The sequence below is a fragment of the Sapajus apella genome, unplaced genomic scaffold (genome assembly GCF_009761245.1).
Source record: "Sapajus apella isolate SASKATOON/1434 unplaced genomic scaffold, GSC_monkey_1.0 scaffold3, whole genome shotgun sequence".
Classification (NCBI taxonomy): domain Eukaryota; kingdom Metazoa; phylum Chordata; class Mammalia; order Primates; family Cebidae; genus Sapajus; species Sapajus apella.
This window is the reverse complement of record NW_022436943.1, coordinates 55343107-55370553: the sequence shown is the minus strand read 5'-3', so window position 1 is coordinate 55370553 and position 27447 is coordinate 55343107. Positions and strand designations below refer to the sequence as shown.

Here is a 27447-nt window from a genome sequence, read left to right as displayed (position 1 = left end):
AGAACACTAATCTTATCCGATTAGAGGATCACCTTTGTGTCTTAATTTAACCCTAATAACTGCCCGAAATCCTATATTCAAATACAGTCACATTGAGGCTTCAATATATAAATTTTGGGGCAAACACAATTCAGTCCTTAATAGAGGGAACATCACAAATCAAAGGAAAGGCTAGAAAGGCATCTGTGAAACAACCTACCTGTATGAGTGTATTCGTTTCTCAGGGTGGCTGTAACTACTTACCACAAATTTTGTGGCTTACTAATAGCAGACCGTTACTATATCACAGCCCAATGAAGCTAGAAGTCTGAAATAAAGGTATTGATAGGGCCACACTTTCTCTGACTGTGCTGAGAGAGAATCCTCCCTTGGTCCTTCCCAGCTTCTGCTGTTTTCTGGCAATCCTCCACATTTCGTGGCTTGTGGATGCATCATTCTGGTCGCATCGCCATCTTCTCTGAGTCTTCACATCATCTTCCCTCTGTGCATGTCTATCTCTGTGTCTAAAGGTTCCATTTTTGTAAAGATACCAGTCATATCAGATTAGGGCCCCTCATAACCTCATTTTATTTTATTTATTATTATTTTTTTTTTTGAGACGGAGTTTCACTCATGTTACCCAGGCTGGAGTGCAATGGCGCGATCTCGGCTCACCGCAACCTCCGCCTCCTGGGTTCAGGCAATTCTCCTGCCTCAGCCTCCTGAGTAGCTGGGATTACAGGCACGCACCACCATGCCCAGCTAATTTTTTGTATTTTTAGTAGAGACGGGGTTTTTTAACTCAATTACTTCTGGTAAGACCCTGTTTCCAAACAAGGTCAAATTCTGAGGTACTGTGGATGAAGACTTCAACATATATTTTTTGAAGGGGACATAATAAGTAAGTGTTCTTGGTAAGAATTGGATGTAATTCTGGAGAGGAGAAGGGATTAACACTATGGGAGTCAACCTAATGTTCTATAGATGGCCACAGCAAATGTTATACATATACACAAAACCAGTTTGAAAACAACCAGTGAAATACAGTGCTGTCTTTCCAAAAACGAGTGTGGGCAAGAGTTTCAGGAATTATGTCCTTATATTGTTTAGTTGATTGAGGTTTGGGTTAACACTCTTGTTTTCCTGCTGTCTGTAAAAACTTTCAAAATTATGTCATAGGGACCTTCCTGAGTAAGTGACAGGGAGACACATTGCAAGAAACTTTCTGTGACTTAATATAGTAAGAGGTTGAAGGGATCTCTCTCTCTCTCTGCCTGTGGTGGCAGCAACAGCTGTCTCTTTCTCAGAAGTGACAGGCTGAGAAAATGGAGAATGAATGTCGGCTGGGTGTGGGTGTGATTTCTCTTTGCTGTGGCAGGCGGGGGGCTTTATCTTGGAAGGTAAAGAGCCTTTTCCATCTTGGCCTGGAAAACTGAAAAAGTGACTGTCAGTTTGCGAATGAGGACTTTGCAGCTTCCAGGGTCACTTCCTACTAGGAGATATGGAAAGGAGCCCTTTTGGATGCTGATTGCATCCAAATTGGAGGCAGCCTTGGGGAGAAGCTGGGAGGGACTGTTTGGTGCTGTCATCTGGAAACTGTTGAGGTAGATCCAACATGATTCTGAGGCAGAGAAACGAACAGTTATTGACAAAGCTGGCTTCCTAGACAGAAGCTGCTAAGAGTATCCTTGAAAAGGTGAGTGATCAGACCCCATCCTGCCCTTCTTTTCGAGAGCCAACAGCTCTTCTGCACCAGACATGTGCTGTTAAAGATGCCAATTATGTGAGTTGATATATTTGCCAGCTCCCTTCCACTAAGTCTCCTGAAAGAGATTGTGGCATGTCATTAGAATCCTAATGCATTCAGCCTAGGGCTTCTCTCCACCTGCCATGTTTCACCTTGGGTGGGGATGCTGTAGTTGCTCCCTTGCTTAGTGTATTTATTGACAAGAACATGCCTCTTGGAAGGCCCTGGGGTGTCCCACCACCACCCTCTGCTTGTCTCCAGTGCCCTGATTGATGCCGGTAGTTTAACTGCCCCACTTTTGGCTATGACTCCAAATTTCTAGCTCCAGGTAATACTCTTTTAGGAGTTCCATTCTGTGTTTGTGGATTAGACGTCACCACCTAGAAACTTCCCCACAGACACCTTGAACACAACCTCCAAAATGAATTTCATCAACTTTCTTCCAAACCTGCTCGTATACCAAAACTCAGAGAAGGGCACCTGCTAGCCATGCCACCTCTGACTCTCCCTTCTCCTAACTGGAGTTGTGAAGTCAAGTTGACTGGAAGTCCTCAGTATATTTTGAGTAGCTCACCTCCTCTTGCTGTCCATTGCCATTGGCTTGGCTGAGTCATCAATATCCTCTTTGGAAAAATGTCACTTGTAGCACCTTTCATGATTTTCTTTACTGCATATCCAGAAAGATTTTTATGATACACAAATGTGATCTTGATTGTTCCCTGTCTCCCTATATCAAACCTTTCAATGGTTCCTCTTATCTGCAAGATAAATGTTCGGCCCCTTAACACAAGGCATGAAGCTCTTTAAGATCTGGACTTCATCTTCCTGACTTTATCTCCTAGAGCTCCTTTCTCCTTTTCTTTGCCTGCCTCTGAGTCAGCTGAGAGGTTACTGCTGGAGGAGTTGTTTCAGGCACCCCCCAGACTGGGATAGGAACTTCTTCCCAGCACCCTCCCCCAAGAACATACCGAACCTTTACTATGGGAGACTAAAGCATGCTTTCTTCTCTCACTATCAGATAGCAATAAAAATAAAAACTGTATTTTTGAGTGTTCCCTAAGTTCTGGGCATTTTCCTAAGTATTTCCATGTAGTAATTAAAACTCTCAACAATTCTCTGAATTAGGTACCAAGTTTTGAGCTCCTTGAAAGCAAGTACTGTTTCTTTTGCAATTGCATATTGCCAGTGCCCAATTCTAAACCAGACACACAGGGGACACAGGGTCTCTCTCTCCCTCCCTCCCTCCCTCCCTCTCTCTCTCTCTCTCTAACTCAGTGAGTGGATAGATGGATGGATAGGTCAGTGAGTTATTCAATGTAATATGGTGTCTTTCTGTCCATATTGCTTAATAAAATTATTCATTTGTCACTTTGATACCTGAATATTTTGGATTCTTGAAAAAAAAAAAGCCCACTATTTGAGAAATCATATGGACTTACTTCTGTAAATCAAGAAGATTTACCCAGAGGCAAAACTGTTTGGGACTTAAATATATGAAAAGTTAATATGAGCACCATCTGACTAATTGCAGCAGTTTTGGTTTTATCAACATGATTTTGCATGAGCAAAGGACTTTTAATCAAAAGCAAGTTATTTACTGTTGAAGGAACTAAATACAATTATGTTGCATTTATTGTTTAAAAAAAAAACAAAAACAAAAGACTTCTGTTTGAATTTGAGTGCGTTTCTTCAGTTCTTTGAGCCTGAGCATTATCTGAAATATTGGTATAATAGCACCAACTTCACAGAACTCAGGTATGAAGACACTCTAGCACACAGTAGGTGCCCTGTGTGAAAGACTACCACTTCCCATTCATCGCTGTTCTATTTGCTATTTGCTTCCTTCTCTGCTGTCATACTGAACTCCTATAACTGATATGACCACTGCAAGTGCAAGAACAGAACAAATGAGGAATCTGAGATGGACTATGCCTTTCTCCTTGGAGCCCCAGGAGAGTGTCATTTGCCCCTGGGACAGCCAGTGTTGTCACCTGCAATCAGGTTTCCACAAAGTGCCAAAGGGGCCCCCTGGATTACTGTGCTAGGGCTGTCATAACAAAATAACACAAACTGGGTGTCTTACACTACATACATTTATTTTTCCACAATTCCATGATCAGTGTGTTCAGCAGGTGTTGGGTTCCCCGAGGCCTGCCTCTTAGACCTGCAGACATCCACCTTCTCATTGTTTTCATGCCTTTCTTCTCTGCACACACACCCCAGTGCCTCTTTGTGTCTCCAAATTTCTTCTTATAAAGACACCAATCTTATTAGATTAGGGCTCACCCTAATGGCCTGGTTAAACTTAATCATGTCTTTAAAGGTCCTGTCTCTAAATCCAGTCACATTCTGAGCTATCGGGGCTGCCAGAGGGGACATACTTCAGCCAGTAATAGCTCCCAAACAGCTCTGTTTCTGGTAGTAAAAAATGAGTGAAGACAGAGGGGAAGAAAAGAATAACATTCTCTTTGGAATCCCAGAAAGACTTCACAGAAGAGGTGAGAGTTGTGGTAAATTTTGAATTATGATTAAGTATTTGATAAACAGAATGGGAAAACGGAGATATGGAACACAGAATAGCAGTCCAAAGCCACAGCATTTTAAAATATCTTAGAAATGAAAGTCCAGAGTGACCGGAGTTGCAGTGGAGTAGGGCCAGGATACCTTGAGGCCAGGTTGTAAAGGGCCTTGTATGTCCTTGGTTCTGAGTCAAGGTATGAGGAATATGGATCTGTCTCAGTGGAGGAAATGGGACCACTGTACGGATTTGGTAGGAGTGAGATATGTTTTAAGTACTTAATTATATATTGTCTTGTATATGCCTCTTCCTTCTCTGTGACTATGACAAGTGACTTAAGCTTTCTGAGATCCAGTTTTGTCTTCTGAAAAATGAAGTCACTTACATTTTTCCACAAAAATGCTGTATTCAACAGGATAATGGATGTGAAATTTCTAAACCCTTATATAGTGTCATTTCTTATTTTTATCCCTCAGAGAGTATTGCCAAAATGTGGACACAGTGATGTCCTGCCCAGCCAGGCCATGTTCATTAATTTGGTTTTGTCAAGATGCACAAGAAGACCCATTTTCTTCTGCTCAATCACAGACTTCAGCTCCAGGAGCTCACTGACACTTGATACCCTGCTGTCTTCCGGGGGCGACCACATGCTAGCCTCAATCTGCCTTTCTTTACACTTCTGCAAAATAGCATGGTCCTTAATAGCTACAACTTAGGTTTATTTTTAAGAACACCATGCCTTGTGTGTACTATTATGTCATTCTGGCTCTGTATTTCTTAGAAATTACTACAATTTAGGCTTTGACTACTTTTTAATTCCTTAGTTTATTTTAGATGTACCACAAAACTCTGAATCCCTATACCTGCCTTCACACACGTGCATGTGTACACATACATACACGTATACACATACATATATAACTTTTCCCCTTCAGCAGCAGATAGAAACATTATACAGTGTGGCATTTAATCCTCATGTGTGTCTTATTACCATGAGATGATCTTAAAATTCCTCATAAATATTTTTAGAATAAGAATGCAGAATCTCAAAGTAGGGAGTAGGCTTCGAGCCCATTTGTTCCATGCCCCTCTGTGACTGTTGAATCTTCTTGTTTATCTCAGTTGAGGAGAAATGCATTATTTCCAAGGCAGCCAATGCTACCTGGGTACAAATCCAGTTCCAAATTTCTGGTTGCATGCAGGTCCTGGAGGCTGTTAGCTTGGCCTCTGTAAGTAGTGACAGGCTGGTAAATATGACATCACTTCTCTTAAAGCAAAGTCCTGATTCATAGCATTTGCCACTTTCTGTGGTGTAAATACTCCCATGATAACCAGTTTCAAGCCACCCATGTGAAGTGACTGAAATTGGATTTGGAAGAGGTGCCCATAATTGGCTTTTGCAAGATGGCATTGGCAAGCTGCAGCACATCACTGTCACCCTCTTGGTATCATATGTAAGTAGGATAAAGATCTTTCATACTGTTCCAGTTCTTGGTCCAGAATCCCATGTATTTACCCATCCTGTCTTCTGATGTATCTGAATTTGCATTTGATCTCAGTTGCTTTTGATGAGTTTTTAGAAGAACTTAAAGCTCTATATTGCTTCCCAGCCACAATCTCCTTCTCAGTCCCTAAAAATGATTCCAGTGATCTTTCCAGGTGGACTACCTGATTTTCCTGTGAATGTTTTCAACTCTGGCTAAAAACTCAGTGCCCTCTACCTTTGAGCAGGAACTCAACCCTAGGTACTTTTGTATTAGTCTTATCCCATCCTTTAGATCTGTGAAGATATTTTAAAAGTCCTTTTCATTTGGACACAATATTCTTCACCATTGCATCTGTCAACAGAGTGCAATTTTTCCTATGGGGGCAAGTCCTGCTGGAAATCATTTCCAAATCTTTTTCTGATTTGCAAATGGGGTCAAACTGTTGGATCTGTTCTGTCTCAGTCTTTACTACAAATGCTTGATTAATGTAGCATCATTCTGTAAATCGTAAGCACAGGGAAGGAAGGGATCATATCTGCTCTGTTAATCATTCTACTGAGGCCTAGTGTAATGCTTGGAAGACGGTATACACTCAGTAACAAGACCTGACCCTTTTTCCCCCTTCTCTCCCATCTCCCCTTCTTCTTCCGATTAGTTGGATAACCATTATGTAGCTGATGCTAGTACAACAGATTCCAAATGAGCAGAATGGAAAGTTAGGACAGAGCATTGCTGACAGCTCAAAAAAGTATCAAAATCAAGGTATTTTAGTGGAATATGGACTAGATAATTTGGCTTATTTTTCGGCTGCTTAGAAAGAGAATTGTCCTGTTCTCTTTAACTCAATGGGCCATAATAAATCTAATTTTAACACTTTTAAGGAATAGAGAGTATTGCAAAATGTGAAAGCATGCCTTGGGTTTGGTTCTTGAGAGTACATTATGTTCCTGCTGATGGAGAAGCTAGTGCATCGGATCTCACCAGTGGAGACCAATCAGTAGACTGGCCAGTGAGAATTAGGGAGTAACAAGGAAGAATGTTCTTAAGGACAGTTCCTTACTTTCAAGTACATATGGACACTCAGTGCCTCCACCACCCATCAGAATGAGCCTGAGTTAATCAATATATAAAATTAAATTTTAAAAAACAATTAATCCTGCTTATATTTCAAATTACATGGCTAGCTCCATTACTTTCTGGAAGGATGCAAGTATAAACTTTAAATCGGTAAATTAAATTCATTTGAAAACAAAATATTGACCAGTCACATAGGCTAACCTCTAGAATCCCAACACTTTGAGAGGCTGAGGTGGGAGAATCAGTTGAGGCCAGGAGTTCAAGAGCAGCCCTGACAACATAGCAACACCCCATCTCTCCAAAAGCAAAAAAAAAAAAAAAAAAAAAAAAAAAAAGTCTGGCATGATGGTGTGCACCTGTAGCCTCAGCTACTTGCAAGAGAATCTCTGGATCTCTTGAGGCCATGAATTTGAGGTTACAGTGACCTATGATCACACTATAGCCTGGGCAACAGAGCAAAACTCTGTCTCAAAACTACGATTCTGGTGTTAGATTTGTTATTGGATTTTTAATAATTTATTATTTGTTCATGTTTACCAAACATTTATTTCAATACTTCCCATATGCCAGGCATTGTGCCCTCTCCCAAGGAATGAAAAGTCAGTAAGATTCCTGACCTCTCTAGGTTAGTCTCTCTATGTGTACCTGTCTACAACATCAGAATTACCCAGAGTTTGTAACAATTTCAGAGTAATCCAACCATACTCCATGCATACTATATGACCCTGTAAGGGAAAGTCCCAAAATGCATGTTTTAAAATAAGTTCCACTGGTCATCTCATGCAGCTTAATGCCATTCATTGCAGTAAACAAGAATTTACTATTATATAACAGCTTATATTTGTGCTTTTCTAATATTGCCATGTTTTAGGATCCATGTGCTGTAACTCCTTACACATCTTAATGATAACTAATGCAAATTGATAGCCCCACCTGGCAAAACGTGCTAAACTCAAATACCAGCACCTCTCCCAAGCTACCCCTGTTCTGACTGGCTTCAAGTTTTTGCACTTTGTGTGCATGTTTTTATAGCTGTGGTTCCTCTCATGGGGGATTACACTAATTTGGTCAGCTGTCTGCCTCCCTGCTGGACAGCAAGCCCCTTGTGGAGGAGGACTGTGCTTCATTCCTGTCTGAGTCCCCAGACCTAGCACATTATTAGATTCTTGGTAGGTCCTTAAAAATTCTCCCTCTTACCCTCCCTCCCTCCCTCCCTTCCTTTCTTCCTTCCTTCCTTCCTTCCTCCGTTCCTCTTTCCTTCCTTTCATGAGGATAAGTTAGTCATTATTCTCTGTATTATCTCACTTCAGTAGTTTTGCTGAATGTATGAACTTACACATTTGAAAATGGATGAATGAGTAGAAAATCACTTCCACCCACAGTGTAGCCTTTTCTGAGACAACTAGTAATGATCATGGATACATTATAGTTTTAGACAAATTGTTTATTAATTTCCAGTTATTCTTGCTCCCATGGATTTTATCGCATCCAAGCTGGTATTGATTTAATACTTTTTTCTTTAGGTAAAACTGGTTCTCACTCTCAGCCCTACCCTAAGCAATCCTGTCTGTGAAGTCATGTATCTGATGTATGAAATTATGTTTTCTTCAAATTCACATGAAGCACATAAGTATGTAAGCACTACTAAGTGTGCCCTTGCATCCCAACCACCTGTGTGTCCCACATTATGAAACTCACTGTCCTTCATCTTCCTGTTACTGACTATACTAGATATTGGAATGTTTAGTTCTGATTTGAGCTCTTCTACATGTGGTTCTTGGCTTTCTCTTCCGGCCTGTTGTCCTCTTCAGTGTACTCAGCACAGATAGACATATCTGTCTGCCTCTGGAATTGGCTCCTCTTGGAATCTTCCTGGAATAATGTTACCTTTTCTACCACCTCAAAGTCCACTTAGAATATCTTCCCTTGCCTAAGCCTACCCTAAACTCACTCTTCTCAGAATCTAACACTTAGCAAGGAATGATATGCCAAGTATCCATTCTTTTCTCTGAGAACAGTAGGCTTCTTACTGTATATGCACTCACTCAAGAAATATTTGTTAACCTACTGCGAATATGTTTTCTAACCACTGTCCTGAATGGTTTTCAGATCAATGGGTGGATGTGGGATACCAATTTTAAGTGTTATTGTTTGCTCACATGAACTTGAAAAAGAGAAGCTTTTTTTTCAGTTGATTTGCTGATTTAGGGACAGATTCACCTCATCATAAAATGATGAGTTTTATGCCATTGATATTTTTATTTATTTTTAATTTAATTAACTATTTATTTTATGAGACGGAGTCTTGCTGTGTCGCTCAGGCTGGAATGCAGTGGCACCATCTTGGCTCACTGAAACCTCTGCCTCCTGGGTTCAAACAGTTCTCCTGCCTCAGCCTCCTGAGTAGCTGGAATTACAGGTGCCAACCACCATGACCAGCTAATTTTTGTAATTTTAGTAGAGACAGGGTTTCACCATGTTGGCCAGGCTGGTCTCCAACTCCTGACCTCAGGCGATCTGCCCACTTCAGCCTCCCAAAGTACTGGGATTATAAATGTAAGCCACCACACCTGGCCATATTTTTAAAAAGAATAATTATTTGCGAAAAAGTTCATCAGCTCAAGGCCCAATATACTAGTTTTTATCAGCTTCTGCATTCACTTTATCATGTCTGGAGAACCTGCTTAAGTTGGCCATGATGCCTTAAAGAGTATTTGTCCATTTTTGAGAGGAGCAGCAACGACTGTGGTTCATGTTTCTTATTTATCCCTAGCGGCCCCCACCCTTAGAATCTCATGCCAAGAAGTCAGTCTAGTCTGCAGCAGACTGCTTATAAGAACTCATCCAGTCTGCATGCCTTTCTTTATTCTTGGAATTGCAGGGGGCAGATTGGGAGGGGGCATGCTGACCTGAGTACTTTGCTCTCAGCCAATAAATGAACCCACTGAATGGAACTTAGAAAAGGCATAGATGAAAAAATATATATATAAAGAATGTTGTTTATGAGAAGCATGGTGCAATCGAGAGAGAATCAGAACCCAAAAAAAATCATCAGGATTTTTGGGATTCATGCTCACTCCACATTTATCTTTCCGGGGGACTTTAGGAATGAGAGGTATGACCTCTCTGGGACTCATTTTCCTCATCTGTACAATGGAAGAAATAGAGTTTATTAATCAGATGATTCTTACTTTAGTAGCAAAATCTTTTATTTTAAAGTTTGTGTTATACTACAATATTGATAGCAGATAAAAACAAGCTCTAATTAAAGAGGATTTGGGACAGGCAGGAGGGTTAGTGGCTTTTGCCTTCTTGAAGGAATGTAGGAATTAGAGTGACATCATTACATTTATATTTAAATAGTTTATAATGATTACTTGGTGAAAAAAACAGATTCAAGGGGGCAGGATTGCAGGCACAAAGGCCATTTTTAGGGGTTATTCTTTAAGCCAGACTGAGGAGAACAGCAGAGAAGTTGTGGGGGCTACAGGGTAAACAGTATGATGTCCCAGAGACAGAGATGGGGTAGAGGAAGGTAGCCAGACAGAGTTCAGTGGGGATAGTGAGGGCCTACCAAGTCATCAGTGTAGTTGGTTAGCTGGATCTTCATCAAAGCAAGAAGAACTGAGAACTGACTCCATACAAGGAGATGAACTAAGAGCTGCTCACAGCTCACTGGGCATGAATGAGGCAGCGTGTGCTGGGACTTACTCATCAAGGGTGGTCTGAGACCCACAGCCTTGGCATCACCCAGGAGCTTTCCAAGCCCCACCCGAGACCTGCTGAATCAAAATCTGCACTCATCAGGGTCCCAAGGTTTCCTGCAACATTGGCATTCCAGAAAACTGTTAGTGGATAAACACTTTAGAAACAGAAAAACCTGCTCCAGATTCAGAGATGCTCCATTTGCTGGTATTGACCTTTACCAAATCACTTTTCTTTTCTGAATTTTCTCATCCGCACCACAGAGGCCATAGTGTTCACCTTACAGAGAATTTTTTGGGACAGAGATGCTGTGAGTAGAGTTTAGCTCTGAGCCTAAAGGTCAATGTTTCAGAAACTAGTGAAAAACAGTAATAAAGCATGCGTAGTCATCCCTCCATTCCTCTGTGGTCAAGAAGAGAAGGAAAGTGAGGAAGGGAGGCTGGGCCTCCGTGTGTTTCTGCTATGAATTTTTAGTTTTCAATTTTCTATGTTCCCCAGTAAGGGAAATTCATTATAGCTTTTTTGGAAGCAGAGAAAAGATTTCTCCTTTTAAATGGACTATTTCCAAGAATATTTGCCACCATTGCATAGTACAAGGTATGAGCATGGATTTTGAATTCAAACATACCAGATTTTGACTTCCCTCTGTACTTCCTACCTGTGCAAATGCTGAGTGGACTGCTTATTTCTAGTTATTCTCACTTGTGAAATGGGGATACTACAACCTTCCAGATATTTGTGAGGGTTAAATGAGAGGTGACAGTTAAAAAAACAAAAGCATTATTCTCTTTATAAATCTCCATCCCTCACTTCTTTTATTCTATGATTATTTTCTGTTGTTATTAGAAGATCCTTTTTGGTCAAAACTGTGCTTAGAATTATTGCATAGGAGCATTTATTTATTAATTAATTCATTCATTCAACCAAAATGTATTGTGTGCCCACATGTACCAGATGTCATTCTGGGTGCTTGGGATGTGGCATGACTCTGTCAGTTGATGGTTCTGTTTGATGCCCCATCCATCCTGCGGGCTACACCTGTGCTGGGCACTGTCCTTGGTGCTAGGGGTGCAGTTCATCTGGGGTTTATTATTTTTCTATTTCATGCCCTCCCCTGTGGGTTGCACCTATGCCAGGGATACCTGACATGAATGGAGCAGAGATTTTTTTTTCTTCATGAGGTACAGGCAAGGTCCACGGTCATTTGTATAGAATTCATAAAGCCTCCTTTATTTGGGATTAAGGCTCATTTTGCAAGGTTTTTACATCATCTATTAAAATTACACCCACAACCCCACACTTGTCTAGGCAAATTAATAACATAAACAAGACTGAAAATATTTAACCTCTTTAGGAGAACAAACTGTTTTTCAAGAAGCTGGCAGGGCCATTTGCATGCAAACACTTAATGGGCTGCTTTTAAATGATCCTTATCTATTTACTGAAGCAGGCCTGGCCAGACCCCTCCTTGGCAGCTCTTTGTTAGCTATTAGTTGGAGCCACTGCACATGAGCTGGAAAGTCATCCAAATGGACTTATTGAAAGATACTCAATAGTTCAGACTTCCAGTGTTTTATATGGGCCTCTACCCCAATGAAGTAGAGATTCCGTGAATCAGATTTACAGGCTAGCCTTGAAGAAATGGTGACTAAACGTAAATTGCACGTAGTCAGCAATCAATAAAATGTTGGATGAATGAATGAAGTAGTTTGATTTTCTTCCTCTGCCATCTCTCTGGACTCTTCTCCAGTGGTATGCTGATGAATGTTTAACAATCACCTGTCATGTTTACCAATTTCTGTAGTGTAAATACTCCCACCATGGCAAATTTCAGCCTACCAATCTGACATCACTTAACATAGAGTTGGGCAGAGAGGTGCTCCATTATGTAATAATTCCGAGATACGGATGGAAAAGATATAGTTTTAAGGTCATAGATAATAATGAAATGAAAAATCATTTGGAGCTGATGATTATTGAGCATTTATTGCCCTTGTTTTTAATATAATTTATTCATTGTAAATAAATATATATATGTGTGTATATATATATATATATATATATATATATATGATTTGTTCTTTAATAACAGTTTACCAGCCTTGCAAAATTCCAGAGACTCTTAAGAGTTGGCTCACAGGAGTCCTTAGGAGTTGGCTCTGGCACACCACTTCTTCTTTCCCATTGAACATATGGAAGCTCTGAGTAACAAGACTAACAAATACTCACTCTCTCCTCTCTGTGTTGTCAGAGAAGACTATGAGCTAATAAGTGCTTCCTAACATGCAAATAACCAAATGATGGTGTATGCATCCTCCCTCTGTGGAGCCCCTCCAGCTCTCTGCACCCCTTTTTGTGACATTTTTCTCTTTGTCCTATGTGTGTTAAGAATGATTTGTGTACTTGTCCCCTCCACTGGGGTCTATGCAATCAACATTTTGAAACCCAGATGTCAATCGATGTTCTCTGTCTTTGCGATCCAAGTGGAATTGGATCCAATGCATGGAGCCACTGGTGGGAGGCTGCGTCCCTTCCATCCAGTCGGCCCAAAGGCAGGGCTGGGGAGAGATCTTGTTTGCCTGCTGTCCTCTGACTGTGCAACCCTGCAGATGACGCCCTCCTATCCCGCAAATGAGTCATCATTATGTCCTTGTGAGTGCCTGCGGCATCCCAGTCCACAGCACTTTCCCTCTGATGTCCCTCAGAATATCACGCACTCAAGACACGCATGTAGCACATTTCACTGAGGTTCGGGCTATTTTGGAGTTGTGTTTTGTTGCTGTTGTTTTTGTCGTGGTTGCTGTTGCTGTTGTCATCATTGCCATTTTACATTCCACTGTGGTTTGGCCCTTTTTTTCTCTGTAAAGCCTTCCATCTTTCCTTTCTCTAGGCCCCTATTCTGCAGCTCTTCCAAGAACTGCATAATACAACTCTTGATATATTACGAGAGGAGATTATTATGCAAAGAAATGTGGCTCTTTTTACTTTTCTGCATACTCTCAGACTCGTTTATATTTACTGATAATCATAGACCCTCAGATCCAAGTCTCCCCCTTATCTTATGTTGAGTTCCTCAAAACTGGACTGTAAGATGAGGTGATCTGAGCAAGAGGGAGCAGAGAAGAGGAGAGATGCACAAAAGGGGCAGCTTCAGCGAAGTCCCACCCCATGGAAGGGAGCTCCATCCTCCTCCCACAGGGAACTCTGGAATGTGAGTTACCCCTCCAGTCAGGGAAGCTGGCCTTCACCCCCACCTCCACCCATCAGTCATGGGCTAAGCCCAGCCCCCGTCTGGCAGGCCTGTCTGCTCTCTGCTGGTGACCACAGAGAAGGCAGTAACTCATGGGCTACTTCTTTCAAGGAATAGCAGGGGAGCAACATACAGGCTTCTCAGAGGTGAAGCCTGGGAAAAAGTAAAAGCTCCTTGAGGAGAGAAATGGGGCAGAGCATGGACAGCACCTGCTACAGTCTTTAAGGGCAAAACAGAACTGCCCAAGGCTTTAGAACACCTTTCTTTCTCTTTTTCTCCTTAATCTTTATGGAGAGAAGTAAACAGAACAGAGATGTATCTTCTACTGTGAATTATGGCACTGCCCTTATATATTATGTTGCTGTTGTTCCTGCAATTGTTAACTGCAGCATAAATAGCTATAGTTAATTTTATTTTAAATATTTTTCTCTCTTCCACACACCTAGAATTAACTCCATATTTCTTTCCCATACATAATCTCAGGGCATCCACATAAAAATTGTATGAGATAAATATTGTTATTAATCCCATTTTTCAGGTGATGGAATTAAGGTTCAGAAAGATTAAGTGACTGGTCCCACAGCTATGGATTGGCTGAGCTGAGACTCAGGTGTGGGTGACGGGGCTGCAGCGACAAGCTGCCCAAGTACATGGCTCCATCTGCCTTCTCCAGCCAGGGGGAAGGACAGGTGCACTCCACTTCATAGACGCCCAACTGACAATCCAAATCACATTTGGAAGTGATCACATGTCCCAGAAAGCAGTTCCAGTATCTGTGGATGAGCAGAAGTCAGAGGATTTGGAGCCCCAAACCTGGCAGGAGTTGATTGAGGATGGTCTGAAAGTCCTACCATTCATTCAACTATTCCTGGAGCACCTACTGAATCCCAGTCAATGCCCAGGTGCCAAACACAGCAGTGATAAAAACAGACACATCCCTTCTCTAATCTGTCTAAGTCTCCTCACCTGTGGCATGGGGTCGATTACCCAGCCTGGCAGATTTGTGGAGGAGAGTTAATGAAGAAATGACATGAACATGCTTTGCCATTTGGCAATGTCATTTTTCTTTCTCAGGTAGTGTATTCATCAAGATGAGGACTCTTTGAAAATGGAATTCTCCTAATTCTGTGCTTTGCAAATGGTACCAATTGTATGTGTGCATACGGAGTAGGGGGAGGAGGGGGAGAGGAGGGAGGAGAGGATGTCAAGGATGCAAACAGGCAGGCTTTCCACTCAACACCCACCCCATAACGCCAGCAACCTTTTTTCTATTAGACGATAGTTATTGGACTTATACCTAAGATTTATTGTGACTAAAGAATTCTGCTTTTAACAGAAGGAAGGAAAGAAGGGAAGAAGGTTAAGAAGGAAGGAAAGAAAGGAGAAAGAGAGTGAGAAATATTGGCTTGGTTCATTTAAAAATCATCTTCAGTTGCAGGAGGAAAACGTTTACGTGCTTGTTTTCAGGAGGACATCTATTGCATAAATTGTGGTCTGAATCTCAGTATTAGAACTATAAAAGACCTATGGAAATTATCCAGTTACTAGGAGGGAAATGTAGCTCAGAGAGGTAAAGTGACTTGTCCTAGGGCACCCAGGTGATTTGGGAGCACATCCAAAACTAGAACCCAGGTCTCCTGACCCCTGTATCAGGTCTTTTTACTGCCTCCTTGCTCTAGAACTTTATCTTTATAGCGAAGATGAACATAGGTAGCTACAATGCCTTGACTAGTTACATTCTGAGTCATTCTGTATATTTTCCATGGTATGTTCTTGTCCTCATTTCAAGGAGAAAACTTAGTGTCCTCATCTCTATAGAGAAAAAGAAAAAAAAATCCCATCTGAAATGCTGCATTCATGACAAATTTCTCAGGCAGTTTTATCTTAGCCTTGAGAAGCATTGATTTACTCAGTCCCCATTAGAGCCCCATGAGGTCAAGGGGACTTTGATAAGTGGATCTGGGGTCTTTGTTACTGTGGCTGGGATGGTTTTCAAACCAGAGTTTGCAATACCTTACTAAAGTGGTGGCTGGCCTTTAGAGGGGCTCACTCAGAAAGTTCTCTCTCTCCATATTCTCTGAGCCTATGGCCTTTGAGCAAGGGAGGAACAGACCAAGAGTGAGCTCTGCCACCAGCTCAGCATGAGAGGGGAGGGCGTGCACTCTGCAGGAGCTGAGGATAACTGGCATTGAGTTGGGTCTTCGGTCCTGACCCTGGGAAGTTGTCGGTAACTATTCTCAGACAAAAAAATGAAATGGCCTGTCCTGCCCAACTGGGAAACCTCTTTCAAGGAGACTAACACTGGGGACAGAGGGAGTGGGAAGCCTAAACCAGAATCCTTTTTCCCCCCAGAGGGTTTGGGAAGTGAAGAAAGGGGAAGCAATTAGAAGTTGCAGAAGGAGAGTGGTAGCTTGGTCAGTGAAATGGAGTCCCTGGTGCCACTGGTAGGACTGTCAAACTGTCAGCTGACAAAGCTGGAAGGGACAGTTAAGCTCTTGTGGCAAAACTGAGTTTCCAAAATAGGTGCAGTGGCTGGTGTTATGGGCTGGGTCTAAGAAGAAATTGAATGAAGATCAACGTGAAGGCCTGTGCTTAGGCCCGGGAAGAAGTCCATTAGACACCATTGAGAAATGATCCATGGTTTCATCATAATGTAAAAAAAAAACAAAAGTCTTGGTTTCAGTTTCCGTAAGTTCATTTTGGGACTAGAGGCATGCACCATCATGCCCAGCTAATTTTTACATTTTTAGTAGAGATGGGGGTTTCACCATATTGGCCAGGATGGTCTCAATCTCTTAATCTCATGATCCCCCCACCTCAACCTCCCAAAGTGCTGGAATTACAGGCATGAGTCACTGTACCTGGCCAGGATTCCCCTTCTTACATGGACCTGGCTGAACACACAGAAGGGGAAGGCTTTCTACTTGACATGAACCAGATGAGCCTTTGCATAGATTTAGAGATCACTTATGCAATACACATGGAGAGTGGGACATGTCCCGAAGAACATGATAGGGATAGTCAAGATGCTTGAAAGTGAGTCTTAGAAGACCAGATTTAAATAACATGATTCTGAAAAAGAAAAGAGAAGAATGTAAGAGCTGCCTCCCAGTGCTTGAAGAGCCATTTCAGGAAAGAAAGGTGGTATTGCATAAGTTTCCAGAGGAGAGGAAAGGAAAACTGAGTGAAATTTATGGGAAGATTAAGTGAAGGATTTGTAGAGGGTTTTGGTGCTGAAGCGAGTGATGAGGGCCTTTTGTCTGAAGCTATAGGAATTGCAGGAATTAAGTAAACTCTTGAGCTGGAAAAGTGAGTGTGTGAGCCTGTGCTTTGTGTGTGAAGAGTCAAACATAATCAGGGTCCACTGAGCAGAGATGCTAATAGTGCATCAGTGAGCACTGTGTTTAGTACTACAGTGTATAGTCAAGAATGTGAGTCCTGATGTAGCTAAGCCTAGGGGGTCAGGGGTGAGAGGTGAGAGTTGAAGGCTAGCTCTACCACTTATTAGCTCTGGCTTGGGAAATATACATAACCTTGTTAAAAGATACTTTTTAATAAAAAAGACAGACTTATGACCCTTGTACATATATAAAATGAATCCATATTAAAGATTTTCTTTAACTCCTCAGTCAGTGAGGGAACCAGGCAGATCTTATAAAGGACTCAAAAGGTTATCTGAAAAACTGACACATTTATAGATCAGAGTATTGAACTAAACAGGCAAATGGAGGCAATTCTGATTCTTCACAGGAGGAGGGGGGAAAGTCAATTGAAACTTTACTAGGCAGGACAGAATTCACATATCTAGAGGCAAGAATTAGTTTTGCATTGCTATCAGTTGTTTATAATTTACTGAGTTGTAAAATAGCTCAAAGACAGTCAAAGACTTGAGTCAGGTCACCTGGAAGGGTGTAATCTGTACAATGTGTAGTTTTCTACTGAAGCACAATTTTTTTTCACATCTATTGGAGTGTTTTTGTCTATCTTGAAAATAGCAATAATTGTGTATCAATAGTTTGCTGTGAGGATTACAAAAAGTGATGAATGTCTTGCATGCTTATCAAATCTTTGATCAAAACTGGTCACGTGTTAAGACTTCTGTGAGGGCCCAGTAAGTTCGAGGAATATGTGGATAATACACTGTGACAGCAGACGAGGCAGGTCTGTGCAGAGTGCTGTGTGGGCCCAGAGGGAGACCCAGTGCTCTCTGCTATGGGAAAGCATGCAAAAGTGGCTGCTGTGCAGGACTTACTAATAACATCCGTGGAGTGATTATGTGCCAACCCATTTTCATAAACTGTCTTGTTTAATTTTTGCAACCACCCCATGGTGTAGATATTAACTTCCCACTTTCCAGATGAGAATACTGTGGTGGACAGACTTTAAAGTGGCTTCCATGATCTTCTCTCTTGATAGAACAACAAAGTATAGCAGTGCCTTGCTAGAGTTTTTCTCTCTCCTTTTCTGGCTTTGAAGAAGCAAGCTGGCATGCATCTCTGAAGTCATAGAAAATGAAATGAAATCTGCCAACAACCTGAGAGAACTGGGAAGTAGGTTCTTCCCCAGTTGAACCTCTGATGAGAACCCAGTCCTGGCCAACACTCTGTGGCCTTAAACAGGAGACGTAGATAAGCTGTGCCAGTCAGTTGACTCATAGATACTGGGAGATGATAATTCTGTGTTGTTTCAACTGCCATGTTCGTGACAACCTGTTACATGATATAAAATGTCAAGAAAATAGTAAGGATATACCTATCAAGTAACTTGCCCACTGCTCCACACTGAAAGTATCAGAGCCATGATTCAAACCCCATTCTTTCTGACTCCAGGAACACAGCCTTGCCCATGGCAGGCACTCGCTGCAGGTTCATGTTTCTTTCACAGGTGACCAGCTAGAGCCAGTACTCACATCTACACAGTCAGACTCCAGAGCCCACCATGTGAGCTGGTGACTTCTTCCTTCTAGAGAGTGGCTTTTAATGCTGACTGCACGTGACTATCACATGGGGAAGCTTAAATACCAGACCAGCATGTGCCCCACCCAGGGCAAGTATATTAGAAGACGCATGGGTTAAAGACAGACGTTGATGTTTGGTTTCTTACAGTGCACAGATGATTTTAATTCATATCTAGCTTTGCAAACCAGGGTTCCAGGACACTGTGATGTCCAGGAAATCCAGGTCATCATTACATCCTGGAAGAATATCCTTATTAAAAGAAAATTTTCTAGAAAAGATAAAGTCATGACTCTTATACAGATATAAGACAGTTTTACACACACACACCCCACAGACACACACACACACAGACACACACACACACACACACACACAGGGTTATGTTCCAGTAAATCCATCATAAATTGAAAATAATGTAAGTTGAGAATGCATTTAATACACCTGAACTACTGAACATCATAGCTTAGCCTAGCCTACCTTAAACATGCTCAGAACACTTCCATCAGCCTACAGATGGGTAAAATCATCTAATATATAGCCTACTTTGTAATAAAATGTTGAATATTTCATGTAATTTATTGAATACTGTAATGAAGTATGGCTTCTACTGAATGCATATTGCTTTCACATAATTATAAAGTAAACAATTTCAAAGTCAAACTGTTGTAAGTACGGGACCATCAATATGTGTGTGTGTGTGTGTGTGTGTGTGTGTGTGTGTGTGTGTGTGTATTACCTATATTGTACAAAAAATGGCTCAGTGACAATGAATAGGCCTAGAGCCTGATAACCCAGAGCAGGCACAATTTTCCATTGAAATGAAAACATTGTTTTCCACGCCCAGCTCTTTTTGCCTAGGAAGGGCAAGACACCATCCAGTCTGTTTGGTTGGCACCAATCATCTTCCCCAAGTGCTCTGACAAGTCTGCTAGGCAGAAACAAAGGAAAGGCACAGAGGATGAACAGAGGGTTAGAGAATGGGGAGGGGATCTTCCAGGGAGGGCAGAAACTTACTGATGGATGAGACAGGCAGAGGCCAGTGAATGGGAGGCCTCACTGCCCATTATCTCAGAGAAGATGGGCCCTGCTAGAATTGCTCCCAGTGTGTCTAGAAGCCCAAATACCCACAAGTGACCTGTCTCTCTTCCCACGCAGATAAATGGTCCATGAGAAAGGGCCTGTCTGCTTCCTGTTCATCACTACTCCCAGTTAATTAAACCCCTGGGGCCTGTGCTGAGCCACACTAGCTTGTCTGCCTCCTTTGCAATAGCCTGAAGTCCAAAATGCTCCCTGCTGCTGCCTCCTAGACCCTGATGCAAATACAAATTACAAACCTCCTCTAGATCCAGGAGGTGTCCTAGGAGGGAGAGGTCTGGAATGAGTCTGAGCTGAAGGCCTCCTATGGGCCAGGCATGGTACTAGAATTTTCTGTGTATGCTCTCACTTGATTCTCGCATCCAACCTCTTACAATTGCCCTAAGAATTGTATTGATTAGACCCATTTTGCAAGTGAGGAAATTGAGGCTCAGAGTCAACCTAGTCCAGTATCGCCCCAGAAATTTGGTGGCAAAGATTTAAAATCACATTTCCTGATCCTGATATTCCTTTCCCTTGCTACCCCTTTACTTATCAAAACATATGCAGCTGTTCTTACTTTCCCTGGGCTCTCCTAGATTCATATTGTGCCTCACTGCACAAAGTTTGATACTGGTACCAGGAGCTCGGAATAGTAGGGCCTACAGAACTGAAGCAGATGTAACTCACAACACCAGCAGCAGCTAGTGAAAAACCTGTTTGCATTTTTTCCCCTAAGTTAAGTGACTAGCCTTAACTTAGGGGGTCTCAAAGCCCTAGAATGCTGTACACTTTTTTTTTTAATTGCAGCCAATGGCTGGTCACCATCAAGAGCTTAGTTGGCTACTGTTGGCTGTCCTTTGTCCATCAGAGTAGCATGTGCCATGCCTACTTTAAGGCTGAGCACTCTCCATTGCTGTAATTGGTATCCTTACAAAGCCATACATATCTTAAGGGCAGAACTGATTCTTGGGTCACTTCTGTATCTTGACACAGGTACAGAGGATTTGGTACAGAGTAATAGCTTAGTAAACGTGTATTGGACAAAGGACTGAGTCAGTAAATATAAAATCCAGAAGCATTTAGAGATGAACATGGAGCCCAGGGAGGGAAGGAAATTGCTGCAACAATCAGCCATCATGGCTATTGTCTCGAGAAGCACAGCTGGGCAAGCAGAAGCTGTCTCTGCCATGCTAATGCCGATGTGGTGCACATTCTTTATTTATTTTTTAATTGCTCTCATTTTGGAAACTTGAAGCCACTAAATGTTTCCATTCTAATGAGATTTCCAAAAGGAAAAGAAGAAAAGTCTAGAATAATCCATGTTTGTGTTATACTGGTGGGAAACAGCACAGGACTCAGATCTGACTTTGTGTTTATATATTTGGCTCTCAAAAGAAACACTGGGGACATTTGTAGAAAGGTGCTAACGAGATTTAAAAAAGTATGAGATGTTTACACCTTTAAGTCTGAGTCTGAGAGGATCAGTTTTTCTATGTGAGTGAGAAAAGTCTCCAGGGCATGGTAAGAAATGTAAGTAATATGCCAATTACTCATTGGCATTTTCCCCACTGCCTTCAGCCTGGAAGTGGTTGAAAAGGCTGGAGTCTGATTTGGCTGCTGTGTAGGTGGAGAAGGTAAATGCCTACTTGAGGTAATTTGGGAGCTGCTGAGAATTCTAGTTTCCATTTTTCCTAGAACCTCTCTTCCTCAGCTGGGGGTCTCATAAGAAGTGGCTGAGTCCTTTGGCACAAGGCTTTATTCCCTATTAAAATGCAAATTCCAGATGCCATTTTATACCTATTAAACTAGCAATACAATTAGCAAATAGTAATCACCCATGCTGGTGAAATTGGAATGAAAACAGGTTATTCTACATTACCCTAGAGATAGTGTAAAATCATGTCACCTTTTAGACAAGATGTCTGACATAATGGAGCAAAAATCCCTACAGATATTCAAAGCCCAGAAATTCCAGAGATGTATTATAAGGAGTTGGTCTTAAGCAAAGAGAAACTACATGTATAAAGGTATTCATCACAGTTTTATTTATAACAACATAGAATTGGAAGAATCTAAACACAAGTATCTAGCAGTAAGGCAATGGCTGTACATATTTTAGAGCACTGATGTCACAGAATGTTGCTCTTTCATTAAACATGATTGTTTTGAATATTTTATAGCTACGTGGAAGACTGTTTATGCTTTAATAGTAAACAATCTAAGAATGCATCTTAAAGAACTAGAAAAGCAAGAGCAAAGCAAGCCCAAAATTAGTAGAAGAAAAATAATGAGAATCAGAACAGAAATAAGTGACATTGAAATGAAAAAATAAAACAAAAGATCAGTGAAAGAAAAATCTGGTTTTTTAAAAAGTTAAACAAAATTGAAAAACCTTTACCAGACTAGAAAAAGTAGAGACATGATCCAAATAAACAAAATCGGAAATGAAAAAGAGACATAACAACTGATACTGCAGAAATTCAAAGGATCATTATTGGTTACTATGAGCAACTGTATGACAGTAAATTTAAAATCTAGAAGACGTGGAAAATACTTCTAGATATGCTTTAATAATATAAAATGTGGACTACAGCACTGTGACAGTGTTTTGTAAACATTGTATATGACTGTGTCCTTGGTCTGGAAAGGGGACAGAGGCAGATGAAAATAGTTCATTTGTTAGGCTTTGAGTTCAATTATAACGATTTTTTTAGATTTTTATTTCCACTGTTTGCTTTAGAATATCTTTTGTGAATGGAGTCTTTTAAGCCCAGAGGACTAGAAATGCATAGAGGGACAAGGTGTCAGTCAGTAGACGTGCAAAGCAACCAGAAATCAATTAGAAATATAAAATAAACAAAAAAGCACTAAAATATCAAAATAAAAAAGAAATTGGAACAGTCTGGACTTGCCCTGGGAAATGCAGAAAAAAGGCTGGCAGGGCAAAAGTAGAGGACTGGGAGGCTATGGAAACCCGGGTGACATAGGGTGGAAGGATAGGGATGACGCAGAGCAGGTGCCCTAGATCCTAGGCTCTGGACGATAAGCCCTAAGCCCTTTTGAGAGATCCTTATGGCTGGAAAGATGTGGAGCAGGATTACTGAGAAAATGCTGGCATCTAATGTAGCCTACTATAGATATGCCCTCTTCTTCTGGAAAGTGTGAGAGGTAGAGGGGAGCCATGCAGCCTGTTCACCATTCCTCATACCACCTTCTCACCTTCACGCTCACATACCAAAATCTTCTCTCCCCGGGCCTAGGGAAGAGGAGCTGAGGGACTTCTGCTGGAGGGACAGGGGATGCTCCACCTTGCATATCTATTAATATAGCTGCTCTAGATATTTCCTGCCCTGGCCTTGCTAGAAGCAGGGTGCTGTGCCCAATACCTGCAGTCACAGAAAGACTATCATTGTACCAACCTATTGAATGCCTCCACCTACCAGAGAGTCTTCCAGGGACTTTGCATCCTTCATTACCAGTTTCTACTGTAGTCTCACAAAGTGGACATTGCTGTCACCAACTTACAAATAAGGAGGCTAGCGCTAAGATCAATTACCTTATTAAATTAAATACCAAAAAATACAGTGGTGATCCAAGGAGGCCAAATAGGAACAGGTCCAGAGTGCAGTTCCCAAGAAGAACAATGCAGAGGGTGAGTGCTTACTGCATTTCCAAACAAGTTTTCACTGCCCACAGACCACGAGATTCCCGGGCTGAAAAGCGCCATGAGTTTTCAGCATGGCTGGTGCCTATTGTGCCATGGGTAGGCGCACAGAAACTCACACAAATCTGGGGGGCCTTTTCAACTGGCGCCTGGAATGCCTGGGAGACAGAGCCACCCATTCAACTGAAAGGGAGGGGGCTGAGACAGGGAACCAGATGATCTGGCTCGGCACGTAGCACCCCCACAAAACAAGCAATCTGAAATGCTCTGGATTGAGAGTTTCCCAGCAAGTTCAGCTGGACCTTGGACAGTCCAGCTCAGTTGGGGGAAGGGCATCCTCCACTACTGAGACAGTCCACCAATACCGAGGCAGTTCACACAGCAGCTGGGCAGAGCCTGTGACAGCTCAACAACACCTCTGCTGGTAGACTGTGACTAGATTACTCCGTGCTGGGCAGGGCATCTCTGAAAAAATGCAGCAGTATGTCAGGAACTTATAAATAAAGCCCACCTTCCTAGGACAGAGCACCTGGGAAAAGAGGCGGTTATGAGTTCCACTGGAGCAGATTTAAACGTACCTGCACAGCAGCTCTTCACAGAACAGTGGAGCTCCCAGCACAGCATTTGAGCTCCTATAAAGCACAGACCGTCTTCTCAAGCAGCTCCCCAGCCCCTGTATACCCAAAGAGACACCTCATAAAGGAGAGCTCAGGCTGACATCTAGGGGGTACCCTTCTGGGACGAAGATAACAGAAGAAACTGGCAGCAATATTTATTGTTCTGCATCCCCTGCCAGTGATCCCCATTGGTGTGCTGCATTCAGGAAACCCATCTCATGTGCAAGGACACAGATAGGCTTGAAATCAAGGGATGGAGGAAGATTTATCAAGCAAATGGAGAGCAAAAAAAAGCAGGAGTTGCAATCCTAGTCTCTGATAAAATGGGCTTTAAACCAACAAAGATCAAAAGAGACAAGGGCATTACATAGTGGTAAAAGGATCAATGCATCAAGAAGAGCTAATGATCCTAAATATATATGCACCCAATACAGAAGCACCCAGATACATAAAGCAAGTTCTTAACAACTTACAAAGAGACTTAGACTCCCACGCAATAATAGTGGGAGATTTTAACACCCCACTGTCAATATTAGACAGATCGACAAGACAGAAAATTAACAAGGATATCCAGGACTTGAACTCAGATCTAGACCAAGCAGACCTAATAGACATCTACAGAAATCTCCACCCCAAATCCACAGAATATACATTCATCTCAGCATTGCATTGCACCTACTCTAAAATTGACCACATAATCGGAAGTAAATCACTCCTCAGCAAATGCAAAAGAATGGAAATCATACCAGTCTTTCAGACCACAGGGCAATCAAATTAGAACTCAGAATTAAGAAACTAACTCAGCACTGCACAACTTAATGGAAACCGAAGAACCTGCTACTGAATGTCAACTGGATAAACAACGAAATGAAGGCAGAAATAAAGATGTTCTTTGAAACCAATGAGAACGAAGACACAATGTACCGGAATCTCTGGGACACATTTAAAGCAGTGTCTACAGGGAAATTTATAGCAATAAATGCCCACATGAGAAGTGAGGAAAGATCTAAAATTGACACCCTGTTGTCAAAATTGAAAGAGCTAGAGGAGCAAGATCAAAAGAACTCAAAAGCTAGCAGAAGAAAAGAAATAACTAAGATCAGAGCAGAACTGAAGGAGATAGAGACACACAAAAAAAAACCTTCAAAAAATCAACAAATCCAGGAGCTTTTTTTTTTTTTGAAAAGATCAACAAAATAGACAAACTGCTGCCAGATTAATAAAAAAGAAAAAAGAGAAGAATCAAATAGATGCAATAAAAAACAAAAAGGGGATATCACCACTGAGTCCACAGAAATTCAAGCTACCATCAGAGATTACTACAAACAACTCTATGCAAATAAACCAGAAAACCTGGAAGAAATGGATGAATTCCTGGAAACTTGCACCCTCCCAAGCCTAAACCAGGAAGAAGTTGAAACCTTGAACAGACCAATAACAAGGGCTGAAGCTGGGGCAGCAGTTAGTAGCCTACCAACCAAAAAAAGTCCAGGTGCAGATGGGTTCACAGCTGAATTCTACCAGAGGTACAAAGAGGAGCTGGTACCATTCCTTCTGAAACTATTCCAAACAATACAAAAAGAGGGAGTCCTTCCCATATCATTTTATGGGACCAACATCATCCTTATACCAAAACCCGGCAGAGACTGAAGAAAAAAAGAAAACTTCAGGCCAATATCCATGATTAACATCCATGCAAAAATCTTTAATAAAATACTGGCAAACCGATTGCAACAGCACATCAAAAAGCTTATCCATCACGATCAAGTAGGCTTCATCCTGGGGATGCAAGGCTGGTTCCACATATGCAAGTCTATGAACGTAATCCACCACATAAACAGAACCAAAGACAAAAAACACATAATTATCTCAATAGATGCAGAGAAGGCCTTCAACAAAATTCAACAGGCCCGTTATGCCAAAAACCCTCAATAAACTAGGTATTGATGGAACATAATCACAAAATAATAAAAGCTATTTATAACAAACCTACAGCCAATATACTGAATGGGCAAAAACTGGAAGCATTCCCTTTGAATTCTGGCACTAGACAAGGATGCTCTCTCTCACCACTCCTATTCAATATAGTATTGGAAGTTCTAGCCAGAGCAATTAGAAAGAAAAAAAAATAAAGGGTATTCAATTAGGAAAGGAGGAAGTCAAATTGTCTCTGTTTGCAGACGACATGGTTGTATAATTAGAAGACACTACCCTCTCAGCCCACAATCTCCTGAAACTGATAAGCAACTTCAGCAAAGTCTCAGGGTACTAAATGAATGTGCAGAAATCACAAGCATTTCTAATACACCAATAACAGACTAACAGAGAACTAAATCATGAGCGAACTCTAATTCACAATTGCTACAAAGAGAATAAAATACCTAGGAATACAACTAACAAAGGATGTAAAGGACCTCTTCAAGGAGAACTATAAACCACTGCTCAAGAAAATAAGAGAGGACACAAACTGATAGAAAAATGTTCCATGCTCATGGTTAGGAAGAATCAATATCATGAAAATGGCAATATTGCCCAAAGTAATTTATAGACTCAGTGCTATACCCATCAAGCTGCCAATGACCTTCTTCACAGGCCTGGAAAAAACCACCTTAAACTTCATATGGAACCAAAAGAGAGCCTGCATAGCCAAGACAATTCTAAGCAAAAAGGACAAAGCCGGAGGCATCATGCTACCTGATTTCAAACTATACTACAAGGCTACAGTAATCAAAACAGCATGGTACTGGTACCAAAACAGAGATATAGACAAATGGAACAAAACAGAGGCATTGGAGGCAATACCACACATCTACAACCATCTGATCTTTAACAAACCTGACAAAAACAAGCAATGGGGAAAGGATTCCCTGTTTAATAAATGGTATTGGGAAAACTGATTCCTTGTTTAATAAATGGTGTTGGGAAAACTGACTGGCCATGTGCAGAAAGCAGAAACTGGAGCCCTTCCTGATACCTTACACTAAAATTAACTCCAGATGGATTAAAGATTTAAACATAAAACCTAACACCATAAAAACCCTAGAAGAAAACCTAGGTAAAATCAGGACATAGGCGTAGGCAAGGACTTCATAACCAAAACACCAAAAGCATTGGCAACAAAAGCCAAAATAGACAAATGGGACCTAATTAAACTCCAGAGCTTCTGTACAGCAAAAGAAACAATCATTAGAGTGAACCAGCAACCAACAGAATAGGAAAAAAAAATTGCAATCTACCCATCTGACAAAGGGCTAATATCCAAAATCTACAAAGAACTAAAACAGATTTACAAGAAAAAAATGAACCCATCCAAAAGTGGGCAAAGGATATGAACAGACACTTTTCAAAAGAAGACATATATGAGGCAA

At 41.4% G+C, this 27447-nt stretch overlaps 1 protein-coding gene and 1 long non-coding RNA gene across 2 annotated transcripts in view; both read left to right on the top strand.

The window, feature by feature from the left end:
- KCNQ3 (potassium voltage-gated channel subfamily Q member 3) overlaps nucleotides 1-27447 on the top strand; it is a 350151-nt gene that overhangs the window by 240270 nt on the left and 82434 nt on the right. The gene's annotated exons all lie outside the window — the stretch shown is intronic.
- On the top strand, nucleotides 175-24178 carry LOC116533859. The gene is made up of 3 exons (XR_004261479.1): nucleotides 175-185; nucleotides 17086-17088; nucleotides 23384-24178. It is a non-coding gene; the product is annotated as an uncharacterized LOC116533859 (long non-coding RNA).